This window comes from Chionomys nivalis, chromosome 24 (genome assembly GCF_950005125.1).
Source record: "Chionomys nivalis chromosome 24, mChiNiv1.1, whole genome shotgun sequence".
Classification (NCBI taxonomy): Eukaryota; Metazoa; Chordata; class Mammalia; order Rodentia; family Cricetidae; genus Chionomys; species Chionomys nivalis.
Window position 1 is genome coordinate 5,754,217 of NC_080109.1, and position 14,355 is coordinate 5,768,571.

A 14,355-nucleotide genomic window follows, 5' to 3' on the forward strand; every position below is an offset into this window, starting at 1 on the left:
AGACCACAGCACATAAAGTTTATAGCAGCAGCCAAGGGTTGTGGCACATGCTTTGATTCCCAGCCATTGGGAGGCAGAGGCATCTCTATGAGTTCAAGGCCAGCCTTGTCTACACAGCAAGTTCCAGGACAATCAGAGCTATACAGGGAGACCCTATCTTAACCTTCCCCAAATGTGTAATAGCCAACTTAACTAAGGTTTGAAACAATAAAAACTTATAAGGTTGTTATTTTTACCCCCTCAATATTATATTTATATGATTTGTGAATATTAGAATGATTAGCATTTTCTTCACTTCAGAGTTATCATAAAGGTTTTTATTTATTTTTAGATGTTTACTTTATGAGTGTTTTGACTGCTGTGCATACGCACCATGTATATATCCGCTGTCCACGGAGGTCAGGAGAAAGCATCAGATCCTCCGAAACTGAAGTGACAGATGGATGGGAGTGACCACGTAGGTGTTGGAAATCGAACCTGGCTTCCATGCGAGAGCAACCAGTACTCCCGTCCACTGAGCCACCCCTCCAGCCCATCAGGAAAAAAAACAGTACTCCCGTCCACTGAGCCACCCCTCCAGCCCATCAGGAAAAAAACCAGTACTCTCATCCACTGAGCCACCCCTCCAGCCCATCAGGAAAAAAAAAACCAGTACTCCCGTCCACTGAGCCACCCCTCCAGCCCATCAGGAAAAAAAAAAACCAGTACTCCCGTCCACTGAGCCACCCCTCCAGCCCATCAGGAAAAAAAAAACCAGTACTCCCGTCCACTGAGCCACCCCTCCAGCCCATCAGGAAAAAAAAACCAGTACTCCCATCCACTGAGCCACCCCTCCAGCCCATCAGGGGAAAAAAAACAGTACTCCCATCCACTGAGCCACCCCTCCGGCCCATCAGGGAAAAAAAGAATCTGGTAAATTAATTGAAGGCTACCTTACCTATTACCAAAACACTCAGGGAATCTAACCAACTGTTTCTGTTTCATCAGTGAGCACTGAGTCTTCGATGCGCTGCCCCCAGCCCTGCCGGCAGACCACACATGAGAAAGAACCAGCATCTACACGCTGGCCCCAGGACAACCTCATCTTGAACAGAAACACGCAAAAGTCAATCTGCACTTCAAAAGTAGGTAAAGATTGGCCAAAGTTGGCTCAACACGAGTCCCTAGCAAGAAATTAGACCGGAATTTCAAATTGTCTCACCTTGCCTCGGGCACAGTTTATACTATGGAAAAAAAAAAAACACCATGGGATTGTATTTGAAGGAAGGAAGGTCTCTTAACTATGCTACATTAAATTTGGCATACTAGAAATGCTTCATTTTATAAAACCATATAAGTGCAGGGAGACAAAAGTACGAAACTTCTATGATTCCAATGTGCGCAGCATATCCCATGTGTGCATGTGTAACTGTACACACATGTTTTGTGCACCCATCGAAACACTAGGTTAGGAAAGGCAGCACGGGAGAGATCACAAGCCTTGCTCACCCACCCATTCTTCCTTCTGCAGCCCTAATAGCGTCATGGGAGGTATAGCCATAGAAAGACTCTGATGGGGGTGTTCTGAGACGTGATGAGACACAGCAACACGTGGGTTTTTGCTGAGGAGATGTGACATGGGATCTGAGAGCTCTCTGCAGAGCTGCTCAGGAACTTCTGTATGCTGTCTGCTTTGGGAGAGCATAGCAAGACAGCATCTATGGGTGGACCACATCATACTGTAGGGAACAGCAGCGGCAGAGACAGCCGTGCAGCAGAGGCAGTGGCGACAGCCATGCAGCAGCGGCACCAGGAACAGCCGTGCAGCAGAGACAACGGCGACAGCCATGTAGCAGCGGCACCAGGGACAGCCGTGCAGCAGAGGCAGCGGTGACTTCCCCTTAAGCAGCTGCACAGACAGAACACATGCATGGAGAAGGCTTATGTGTAGTAACCAGAACAGACAGGGCTACAAACCTATGCGTGACAAGATTTGACACTCCTGAGACACAATTAGGAGCTTTATTGAGAGGTGCCACTGAACTCATCTCATGCAGGGGAGTGACAGTCTGCAATTCAAGTCATTCCTGCTCAGGGATGATTAGTAACTTGTACTGACACCAAAAGCTTTTTAGGAGAAGCCTGGCACGTGTCCTAAAATAAAACAGGAACGTGTAGGGAAGGTACAGAAGAAGAGTGTCTTCAGAAGAAGGAGCAGGCTTTTCCCAGCTGCAGCCCACCCTCGTTGTCCGTCCACAGGGGATAACACGTCAGATTCCAGTCCTTTGAAGGACGGAGCCATCCTTGGCCGCAGTGATCACCAGCTTAGAGGCAATTCCTCCTTTCACATTCACGCCAATTGCTCACAATACAGAGGTAGGCAATATCGTTTATGATTGCCAATTTGCATCTCATTAGGTTAGGTTGAAGAATCTGTAAACAAAGATGCTTGCTTCGGCTTGGTGCTTTGGGAAAATTCTACTCAGTTTCCTCAGCTGAAAAACTAGGCTGGTTTTTTTTCTAGCTCACGGGGGCGGTTCTAAAACTAAATAACACTTTACATGGAAATCACAGTGTTTGGCAGGCTGCTGGAGCTTATTCGTTTATTCCCCTTTTCTCGCAATGGCTAAACTCCAGACAGACTGTAAGAAGAAGTCATAGGCAAGGCCCGTGATCAGCACACAATTTCAGGTTCATGACATGGGCGTCAGAAGTTGCTAATGTGACATATTAGAATTTGCTTTGCTGTTCTGTCTTCTAATCAGGAGTATATTCTCCATGCTACTTTGGATTCAAATCATGGGTAATTTTTGCCTTTTAGAATTAGAAGTAGTCGGTGGTAATCTGCATGAAGCTATAGTTAACACCTTGGAAACGTAACTGAAATCAGGAATCTTTGTCACAAAAAGACACTAAATGGGAAAGCAGAAATTGAAGCATTTCTTCCAAATAATTCGGGGCTTTTGAGCTAAATGGGACACACTTCTACTAAGTCAGAACAGGAACTGGGGAGATGGCTTCATTAGTAAGGGGCTTGCTGGGTGGGCATGAAAACCCAAACTCAGATCCCCAAAAAGCCAGGTGCTGTGGCACATGCCTGGAATCCCAGCACTGTAGGGGCAGAGGCAGGAGGATGCCTGGAATCCCAGCACTGTAGGGACAGAGACAGGAGGATGCCTGGAATCCCACCCAGCACTGTAAGGGCAGAGACAGGAGGATCCCTGAAAGTCTTTTCCTGCTCCTTGTAGCCAATCAGTGTGTTTCAAGTGCAGGGAGAGGCCACCTCTCAAAACATAAAGTAGAAAACTGACTTTGGAAAGTACCTGATGTTAATCTCTGGCCTCCACATGTATATGAACACTCATAAATGTGTATCTCACACACACGTACACACACACATGCACAGTTACCAATACAATGATGATTGATGACAATAAAAGTAAAATATTATCAATACCAATTTTACTATTATTAATTAAAGCTCCTGTCAGTGTGAGGAGTAAGTGAATCAGCACATGAAGCACCTTGCTGCAACAACAAACAAACTAAATCTACTAAAAATAACCTTAAAATTATAAACCTCTGCAGGCAATGACGATCAAATATCTAGTAACACTGAGCACCTGAAGTCCTGTCCAAGGGACTTACATGGAGAAGTCGTAACCTCAGAATTATCATAAGGGCATCTTCCAAATTATGGTGAAAAGAATCCAGGAAGAAAACAACCATCTCATCCATCTCAGGAGAGAGTCAAGCAAGGGAGCTGTGCTGATCAGCCATCTGCCAACTTGACCCATCTTGGAAGTGGGGATCTCAGTTGAGAAATGCTTCCATCACTGGCCTGCTGGGAAGTCTATGGAGCATTTTTTTGATTGAACATGGATGTGGAAGGGCCCAACCCATAGTACATGGTGACCCCTCTGGGAAGGTGCTTCTGATTGCATTAAGAAGGCTGGGCAAGCCATGGAGATCCAGCCTGCCAGTCTGTAAACATCGTTCCTTGTGGTCTGTGCTTCATTCGGGTCCCTGTGTTGAATGCCTGCCTTTGTTTCTCTTCGTGGTGGACTGGAGGCTGTCAGATAAAACAAACCCTTCTCTCCCTGGCTTGTTTTTGATCATGGAGCTTTGCCACAGCAGCAAAGAAGCAGACTACAACAGCTGTTTATGAAGCTTTGGTCTGAGGGGCTACTTGAGAGAATGGGACCTAAGATGAACCTAAGAGTTTACTTGCATATCAGCCTCCACCAACCCTTTACACTCAAATCTTCCCATGTGCCAGACAAGCTTCACAGGACCTCAGACCACAGCAGACAGAAGAATCCAATGCAGGGATTTCAACAGATGAGCAATACCATGAAACTGAGGCTGGAATTCCAAGTGGAAGGGACTTGATACAGCCAGACACCGGTTAAAGAGAAACACCTTAAAGTTAATGCGCACTCCCTAGAGATGTCAACGTTAAAATAAGTGCGGCAAAACAAAGGTTAAGACGATGCCTTGGTTGGGTGAAGTCATTCAGTGAAATGCTTCAAGAAACAAGACATTTTAATGGGCAAATCCCACGTAGCCTTTGTGTCTTACTGCTCCTAATCTGAAGACTGGTTGAAATGTTAAAACCTACTGAAAACAAATGTCTATCCAAAATGAACTGAAGGAAAGATCCAGATACTAGATTGGCCCCACAAGTGGCTCTTCTTGGTGGCCAGGCAAGCATAAGATAGTGCCAGTGGCTCACTCTCTCCATAGCCTCCACCCAGACACACCACTAGGCCCTAGACAGACTGACCTCTAAGCCAAGAGGGCTACCTGTGCAACAAACTCAAAAGTGCAACTGAGGAGCATTTGAATCCAAGCCTCTATAAATGGGGAGTGTGTATGCGTGCATGCATGCATTGTATGCAAGTGTGTATGCGTGTGTGTGTGTGTGTGAGAGAGAGAGAGAGAGAGGAGAGAGAGAGAGAGAGGAGAGAGAGAGAGAGAGAGAGAGAGAGAGAGAGAGAGAGAGAGAGAGAGAGAGAGAGAGAGAGAGAGGCTGGCTATCTGTATGTCCATCTATTCATCTTTCCACAAAACACCTGGCCCATTTTGCTAGGACTAGCAATTCCGGAGAATTGGGCAATCAGGAGCTGAGCCAACAGCAAAGCTGAACCTGAATTCTCTGTTCATATGGAGGAAGTTATTCGATGGCAGGAAGTTACTTGTCGGTGGGATGATTTGTTTGTTTGTTTGTTTAGTTTCAAGCAACAGAAAACAGGAAATCTCTACCCAAGCTGCTACAGAAATAATTTTGCTGGTGGTAGCAAAAGGTTACCCAGAAGTTTCCAAGCAGCTCATCTCATCTCATGTTTCTTGTTAATTTGTTTATTTATTTATTTAGATTTTTTATTTTATGTGTATAAGTATTTTGTCAGCATTGTGTGTATGTATACCATGATCATGCCTGGTGCCAACAGATTCTAGAAGAGGGTGTCAAACGCCCTGGAACTGGAGCTACAGACAGTTGTAAGGCACCATGTGGGTGCTGGGAGTTGATCCCAAGTCCTGGGGAATAGCAGCCAGTGCTCACAACTCCTGAGCCATCTTTCCAGCCCATCTCTGTAATTCCCTTGGCATTTTCCTTGCCTGAGAGCTGTTTTCCTTCTCAGACTTCCTTTCCCCTTAGTCACAAAGTAGCTGCCAGGAGTGACAGATATTAAATGTATCCTTTTGATGTTCAGGAAAAATGAAGATTATGAAAACATTCTCCAAGCACCAAACAAGATCTCAGAGCTTCAAGCAGAAGTCAATCTCATAGATAAGAGTACCTGGCAGCCTTCCACCTTAGCTCAGCGGCCTTAACTAAACTAATAAAATGCTATAAATTGTTTTGAGTTGTCCCTGGAGCTGGGCATGGTCAGACCCAGTGGAAACGTTTAGAATGGCTACTGGATAGCGGGCAAGACATCTGTAATAATTATGGTAACTTTCCTCGTCTATTGACCCCATAAAACTATAAGAGCCCAGGATCAAGCCACTGCTGACTCAAGGCTCAGATCTACTTAGCAGTTTCCTGAATAAGTGATCCAATAAAAGAATGATCGATTCTCCTTCAAGCACACCCATCACCACTGTCTCTGTTCACCTTGGAGCATATGAGAGTGGTTATGAGATCTGCCCAGCATCTCATTGTTCAGCCCCACATTGCAGGGATTTAATTTTATCTATTATTTCCTACGTCTTTCGTTTCATTTCAACACATTACTGATTATTTTTAGGGCTGCCATTAACACAGACTTCAATTGCTGTCCTGTTTTCCCCCTAGGCAGTGAAGCAGTTGCCATGGAAACAGAATCCGGTGCCTCTGTCTGGAGCCTCACATCAATGCAACTTGATGAGAGGAAGGAAGGCGCTCCATCCTACCTGTATTTTATGTCTCAAGGTCTATTAACCAGAAAAGATGCAAGTCATAAGGGGGAGGGGGTATATCTGATGATACATAGGGTGACACCTTGTCCAAGAAGATGCATCAACGCTCTCTTCTGGAATTAATGCTTCGGTTTGAGATTCAGAACGATTTTTAATGCTTGAATTAACTAAAGATGCAAAGTCACGAGGTAGAGGCCATGGAATAATTGGGGGAAGGTGACTTTTAACTGGTGTTTCTTAACACCAGAGTAGAAGCCATCCTAAGAGAGCTAGGCCTTTTGTTCCAAGTTAATCTTTCCCCCACAGCTCCACCCTGCAAAACACCGGGATCTGAAAGCTCCTCCAGATAGACAAACCAGAGAGGAGGGAGCCCTTAGCCACTGTGGAGGAGGCAGCTCCCACCAGTTCAAGGATTCTCTAGAATGGTAACGACGCTCTGGTTGGAGCTGCACACCCTTAGCACCTGTTGAGAGGGCACTGCTGTGTGGTGAGCTGAGGGGACAATGGCAGCAGCTATGTGTTCCAAGAAATGACCCAGCACCAAATGCTGATTGGTCTTATTTGCAACAATGCAGAACTGATTCATAGAAGGTTTCACTACAGACCGGGCCCCAATTCTAAGATAAAATCTGTTATCCTGTGACCTCGTTAGCATAGAAGACATATCTGTATGACAGCCATAACGAGAAAAGCTCCTCAAGTCACCAGAAAAGGGGTATTGAATCCCGAAACAGGGCAAGGGGCAGAGAGCTAAAGATTGAGGCAAAGCCAGGCCCATGTAGGGCTGGAACAGGGCCAGTAAACAGTACAGCAGGGAGGGGCAATGAGCTGCAGTAGATCGTCAGGCTCCCACTGACTGGTTTTTCTGTCAGTATGTTTCTCTTAGTGCAACGTTTTAAACCAAGCAAACCAAGTAACTTTTATATTGCTTCTTTAAATTATTATCTGTTTATTTGGTTTGCAATCCTGGCCTTATCAAAGGGGAAAGAGAAAGAATTCCAGTCATTGTTGTTCACATCCATAATCCCAGCACTTTGGAGGCTGGGAATTGTTGTGATTTTAAAGTCAGCTGTGCTGAGATTTTGTTTGTGCTTAAACAAATCAAGCTCGCCTGAAGATCAGAGCGTGGAGCTAAACCACTAGTTAGCCAAAGAGGCCAGACAGTGGTAGCACACACCTTTAATTCCAGTACTCGGGAGATAGAGGCAAGTGGATCTCTGTGAGTTCAAGGCCAACCAGGCTACCTGAGATTCAAATCTGTCTAAAAGAGAAACAGAGCCAAGTGGTGGTGGCTCACACCTTTAATCCCAGCACTAGGGAGATAGAGACAGGAAATGGCTTGGCAGAGAGAATATTAGGCGGTTGGAGACAGGATCTCAGGATTCAGCGTGAGGATTTATAGAGACAGGTTCTTGTCCACTTTGGTTTGAGCCTTCAGAGAGGTAAGAACTCTCTAACTGGCTGCTCTGCTTCTCTGATCTTCCAGCTTTCACCCCTAATATCTGACTCTAGGTTTTCATTTCATAAGACTAATTAGGATTGTGTTATAGTCAGCCTAGACTACATAGTGAGTTCTAGGCCAACTAAACTGTCTCAAATGCTTCCCATCACCACCCTACTCCACCCCACCAACCTCTCTGTGTCCTAGCCACATCCGTCAATGCTCAAGCCATCCTTTACTAGGAGAAAATCAGGTCACTGTTACTAGACGAAGTCATCTCTGCATCTCACCAAGTTTGGAAATAGTGTTTCTGTCCAAACGTGCCCAGGCTTCCTAACATAGATTACTGCTACAAAGCCAGACCACAGAGCAAATTTCTTGGACTCAGGGACACTCAAGGCTGTCAGGTTTGCCTACAGAGCCCTTGTTGGAGGTCAAGTCCACAGATGATGGATTCAATGCACAGGTCGTGTTAATGACTTGGGCAAAGTCTCTCTCTCTCTCTCTCTCTCTCTCTCTCTCTCTCTCTCTCTCTCTGTTTACACAGAAGTGGACGAGTTTAGGAGCAGTGTTAGGAGTCTAATTTTAGACTTTTTAAAGTCTGGAGACTAGGAGCCGGGCGGTGGTGGCGCATGCCTTTAATCCCAGCACTTGGGAGGCAGAGGCACGCGGATCTCTGTGAGTTTGAGACCAGCCTGGTCTACAAGAGCTAATTCCAGGACAGGCTCCAAAACCACAGAGAAACCCTGTCTCGAAAAAGAAAAAAAAAAAAAAAAAAAAAGTCTGGAGACTAGGAATTACCCACCATGGCAGTTCACCCCTGCTCTTAGCCAGTATTCGTCCATAGAGATACCATGCAGGCATGATACCAGGCTGGCATTTAGGACCCCGTAACTTAGTTCTCCACCAGAACTAGGATTACATGGGGAAAAAAAAAATGTGCCACTTGCCAAGTCTTTTCCGACTTCTGTGGTGTAAATACCTATACCATTTCCAAATTCAAAGCACCAATGTGCATTTTTTCAGTGTGGGGATTGCTGACGCCCCCTGCCCATGCTGCACTGTACTGCTGACTCGGGCATTTAGAATAACTGCAGAGTGCCAGCAATACCCAGCAATGGAAACTCAAGGCTGCCAAGTGGGAAGGAGAATTTATGGTTGTCGATGTGGCCAAAGTAGTTATGAAAATAATTTAGGCTTGGGTTGGAGATTGCATTACATTTGATAAACAGATTAAATCAAAGGATGTGAGCTAACAGGAGCTGTCTAGCTGCTGATTCTAGGCGCTGACAGAGGTGGAGCTGGAAACAACTGTGTCATACACCTCAAGAACTCAAAGACAGGCCAGCCCATCCGAAGAAGCCCCAGAAATACGTGGAAGAAGATGTCCAGCCCACAATGAGAAGAAGCTTCAGAGGTCTCCAGCATGAGGCAGCAGGATCCTCACACACTGCCTTTGTCAGATGAGTTCTCTGAAAGCCACCAGTCTCCGGGGGGCGATTAAAATAACTGCCTCAAACAAAAGCTGCCCAGTGCCAAGTGTGAGAGCCTCCCCTTCCTGGTGTTGGCCGGGAGGGTTCCAGGCTTACTAAAAATATCACAAACTCTTGCCATTGTTCTTGGTTGGCTCCCAGAACTTGATGTACAATCCTATTACTGAAGACACCATCTACATTCATCACAGGGTATGGAGATGGTACTAACCTACATGCTTCCTCCCTGTTGACTGGTTTTCCCAGTACAGACAGATGCTATGGGGCCTTCTGGGGGAGAAAAATCATCAATAGTCTTCACTGCTGTGAACCCTGAGAGGTACAATAATGACTAACCTTGCAGGATATGCCTACTGGAGTAATAGTGTCATGGATGTTACTGGGGTAACCAGATACTTTCTGATTGTGTTGGACTCTGAAGTCCAATCACTGAGGAGGAGCAGCCCCAAGAGACCACTCTCACACCACAGTTGATGTAAAAGCAAGAGGATTTTAATTCTGTCACGACAGGGTCACTCAGCATTCGAGAAGCCAAGGACTCCAAGTGGCTGTTACAGGCTATTTTTAAAGAAAAGAACCACAGAATCAAAGGGGGAGTGCAGAATCAAAGGGGGGTTGTCAGTTATTGTGACTAGCTCGTTTAATGGTCAGCTAACTATGATGGGTTGTTGCTATGGCGACTGCTGGGTTGGTTGAACAAGGAGAAACACCTGCAGATCATCTGCAGGTTGTTTTGCCCCAGTTCCAGGACCTGGGTCTACTGAAGAAAAACTAGAAAGGGGATGGAGAGTTCCTGGGAAAGTACCCAAAGCTCCAGTGGAGGCGTGGGTGATTATCAGGTTCCTGGTTCCCAGGGGAGGGGGAGGCACTAAGACTGAGAGGCCTCAGGAATGGCCTCAGATTTATTCTAGAGTTCTATAATTGGATCAAGGCCTACGCCATAGGAGGGAATGAAAATTTCTCCTGCAAAGCTTGCCAAGAACCCATTGCTGGGGAGGTTATAAAGATTATATAGGTTATGGAGGTTATATGCAAAGAGAGAACCTACTATGATTATTTTCTAAAAGGACATGGTATCAGGCTACCTTTAAATACTTAGTCTTATACCCTAGGGTGGGGGCCCACAGAAGGTCACCTTGACTGAAGGTCAGAGAGCTATGCCTACCTACTCTTGCTCTTTCAAAGTTATTGACAAGATTCCTGACTTAAGGTGTGGCTACAAACAAGATACCCTGACCTAAGTTGTAGTTACTTGGTGTTCTGGACTTCAAGATGGCTCATAGAGATAGATCCACTTCCACCTTGACCTATTCCTGCTCCTTCAAGGATATGAGAGAGGTGTGAGCCAGGGAGTGGCTACCTACAGGATGTTTAGTCTAAGGTGTGGTCATTACTTGCCCTGCCAAAAAACAGAATACTTAACTAAAGGATATTTCAAATATTGAATTGAATAATTGAACTGAATAAAACTTGATATTTCAAATATTGAAGCAAGTAATTATTCTGTTTGTACCTTTTGTCCTGTTAAAGCAGTCTTTGCCTTCTCTCTCCCTCTTCTTGAACTGGGGTATATAAGCATATGGAAACTAAACAAGCGTGTTCAGTATTCACTGGCTCGCCCTCCTGGTTCTATCCTATGTCTCTGTATTTCTTTCATGTCTTCGTTCCTCCAAACTAAGTTTTCTAATCCACTCTGGAATGTGCAAACCCCAGAGGGTTGACCTTGACAGATGTCACCCCAGAATGTGACTACTCTTGACACCCAAGGATTGGTGTAGCTCTCAGCCTCAACAGAGAGTTTGTTGTTTGTTTGCAGTAGACATCAGTTAACACAGAGACTCATAACTGGTCAAAGTACAATGAATAAGTGATTATAGAGTGTCCAAACTCAAAGGAAACATCTGTATCATATCCTGCCCCTGACCCAAGGCTTAGGAGCATTGTAAAAGGGGGCAGAGATGTTTTAAGAGCCAGATGTGGAAGAGGCTTGCCATAACATAATGTCTTCTGGACATGACAGAAGAGTTGCACTCATGAACTTGCAGGAGCTATGGCCACCTGCACTAATCTATACATGATCAAGCTGTTAGTGTTCCCTCATAGATGAGAGGGATATTTAGAAGGACCCACCCCTAACTACAGATATATTGGCAGTCTTAGGTTACCCATGTTCAAGAAGAGGAGGAGGAGGAAGAGGACATGAAGTTGGAAGGGGATATGGAGAGGTGTTCCAGGAGGAGTTAGAGATGGGAAGTAAATGACGGACTTGATCAAAATACATTGTATATGTATGTGAAATTCTCAGGGATAATTTTTTAAACCTGTACCTAGTATATATGTATGGGTATCTATAGGAAACAGATTCTCCTTGAATCTCCATCCGTAGTGTATGCATCATGCCTAAAAGTCAAAGGAAGACAAGGTATTGGGGTGTCTTAAGAATAAACAGAGGGTGCGTAAGTATGAGATAGAGTTGAATGTCGAGATAGCAACAGAAGACATGGCATTAGATAAAGGGTGCACAGGTGGGAACTGATCCTGAGACCTGAGCACCCGGAGGCAAGTTGGGTGTCCAACAAACATTCAGAAAAGGGAAATGGATTGAAAGGCTAGTTCTGAAGAAGGGTTGAGCACAGACAAGGCTGAAGAAGGCAGCCCTTTCTGCTCTTGTACCTACTTTGATTTTCTTCAGCGTCACATGGGAAAGTAAGCTCACTTCCCTCATAGATCAGTCATCTATGGGTCCCTAAAACACAAGGCACAAAATTCTGAACTAATGCTTGCTGAATGGCAGCCCAAGAGCAAACTAGACCCAGAGACTGGGCTGTCACTGGCTGGTCTGCTGCTCCATTTATAGCTCCGGGCTCCAGCTCCACTCTCCCAGGGGCTCACCCTTGCACCTTTGGAAATGCAGCTGCTGCTCGCTCCTTGCTTTCACTCCCCATCTTTTATCAAAAAGGAACTATCCGTATCTGACTCAGTTAAACAAAGGACTGGAATCGACCCACTTTGTACAACATAATAAATCAATCACTTTAAGTACATTTTTAAAAAATAATTGGCTCGGCTTGGGGTAAGTTGATATCCTCAAACCAATCAAAAGGGGTCCTGTGATACAGGCTCCTATAAGAAGTGACACTACTGGGGAAAGATCTTCATCAGCCCCACATCAGACCTCTGTCTGATCTTCAAAATATACAAGAACTCAAGAAACTGGACACCAAAAGAACACATAATCCAATTTTTTAAAAAAGGTGGGGGGAGTACAGACCTAAACAGAGAACTCTCAACAGAGGAATCTAAAACGTCTGAAAGACACTTAAGGAAATGTTCAACATCCTTAGTCATCAGAAAAAATGCAAATCAAAACAACTCTGAGATTCCATCTTATACCTGTAAGAATGGCCAAGATCAAAAACACTGATGACAACTTATGCTGGAGAGGTTGTAGGGAAAAGGGAACACTTCTGCATTGCTGGTGGGAATGCAAGTTGGTACAGCCCCTTTGGATGTCAGTGTGGTGATTTATCAGAAAATTGGGAAATAACCTTCCTCAAGACCCAGTAATAGCACTTTTGGATATATATCGAAAGGATGCTCAATCGTGCCACAAGGACATGTGCTCAACTATGTTCATAGCAGTTTTGTTTGTCATAACCAGAACCCGGAAACAACCTGAATGCCCCTCGACCAAAGAATGGATAAGGAAAATGTACATTTACACAATGGAGTACTACACAACAGAAAAAAAAATAATGACATCTTGAATTTCTCAGGAAAATGGATGGAGCTAGAAAACATTATTTTGAATGAGGTAACCCAGACACAGAAACACAATTATCACATGTACTCACTCATAGGTGGTTTTTAAACATAAAGCAAAGAAAACCAGCCTACAAACCATAATCCAGAGAACTTAGACAACAATGCGGACACTAAGGGAGACTTACATCAATCTAATCTACATGGGAAGTAGAAAGTAGAAAAAGACGAGATCTCCTGAATAAATTGGGAGCATGGGGACCTGGGGGAGGTTGAAGGGGGAGGGGAGAAGCAGGGAAGGGAGCACAGAAAATTGTAGAGCTCAATATAAAATCAATAAAATAATTTTTAAAAAAAGAAGTGACACTACTCAGTCACAGCTTAAGAATAGAAAGCAGAGTAGTGTACTGAGAATTATCCATGCCCTGCTTCTAGAAGATGGGTGATCTCAACAAGATGTGTCACTGAAAAAAGGATTGTGCTGAATTTGAGACCCTGTGGAGGGTCAAAAGAAATTAAGGACATGTGGTTCATCGAAATCATTGCTCCAATTCAGAAAAGACAATTATGCACTTGATTTTGATGAAACTGGTTGTCTTGACAACTGTCTTAGTTACAGTTACTATTGCTGTGATAAAATAACATAATCAAATGCAACTTGGGGAGGAATGGAGTGGGGGAGGGGTTACTTAGTTTACCCAGCCACATCACTGTTCATCATCAAAAGAAGTCAGAACAGGAACTGAAACAGGGCAGGAACCTGGTGGCAGGAACTGATGCAGAGACCATGGAGGAGTGGTCTTTACTGGCTTCCTCCTTGTAGCTTGCTAAACCCACCTTCCCACAAATCTCAGGCCCTCTCCCATTCCATACTAATTAAGAAAATGCCATACAGGCTTGCCTAGAGCCCAATCCTAAAAAGGCGTTTTAATTGATGTTCCCTCAGAGATGACTTTAGCTTATGTCAAGTTGACATAAAACTCTCCAGCACAATGATAAACTTTCAATTCCCTCTATAATTGCACTCCAAAATTACCTAGCTCTATAATTTGCTGAATGACTGCAAACCTTTACATTGTTGCATGCTATGGCAGAATAGACAGTGTGAATTAAGAAAAATAGTTGGGTTTGGAAATGAAAATTCAGTTTCCTCCAAGGGAGTCTCACTGGCAAACAAGCTAGCCAAGGGTAGCTACGTGCCCAGTCATAGATGGTCAACAGAAAATGGAGGCTCCTTGACCCATAATGTCATGGCAAGGATCTTGCTTTTAAAAA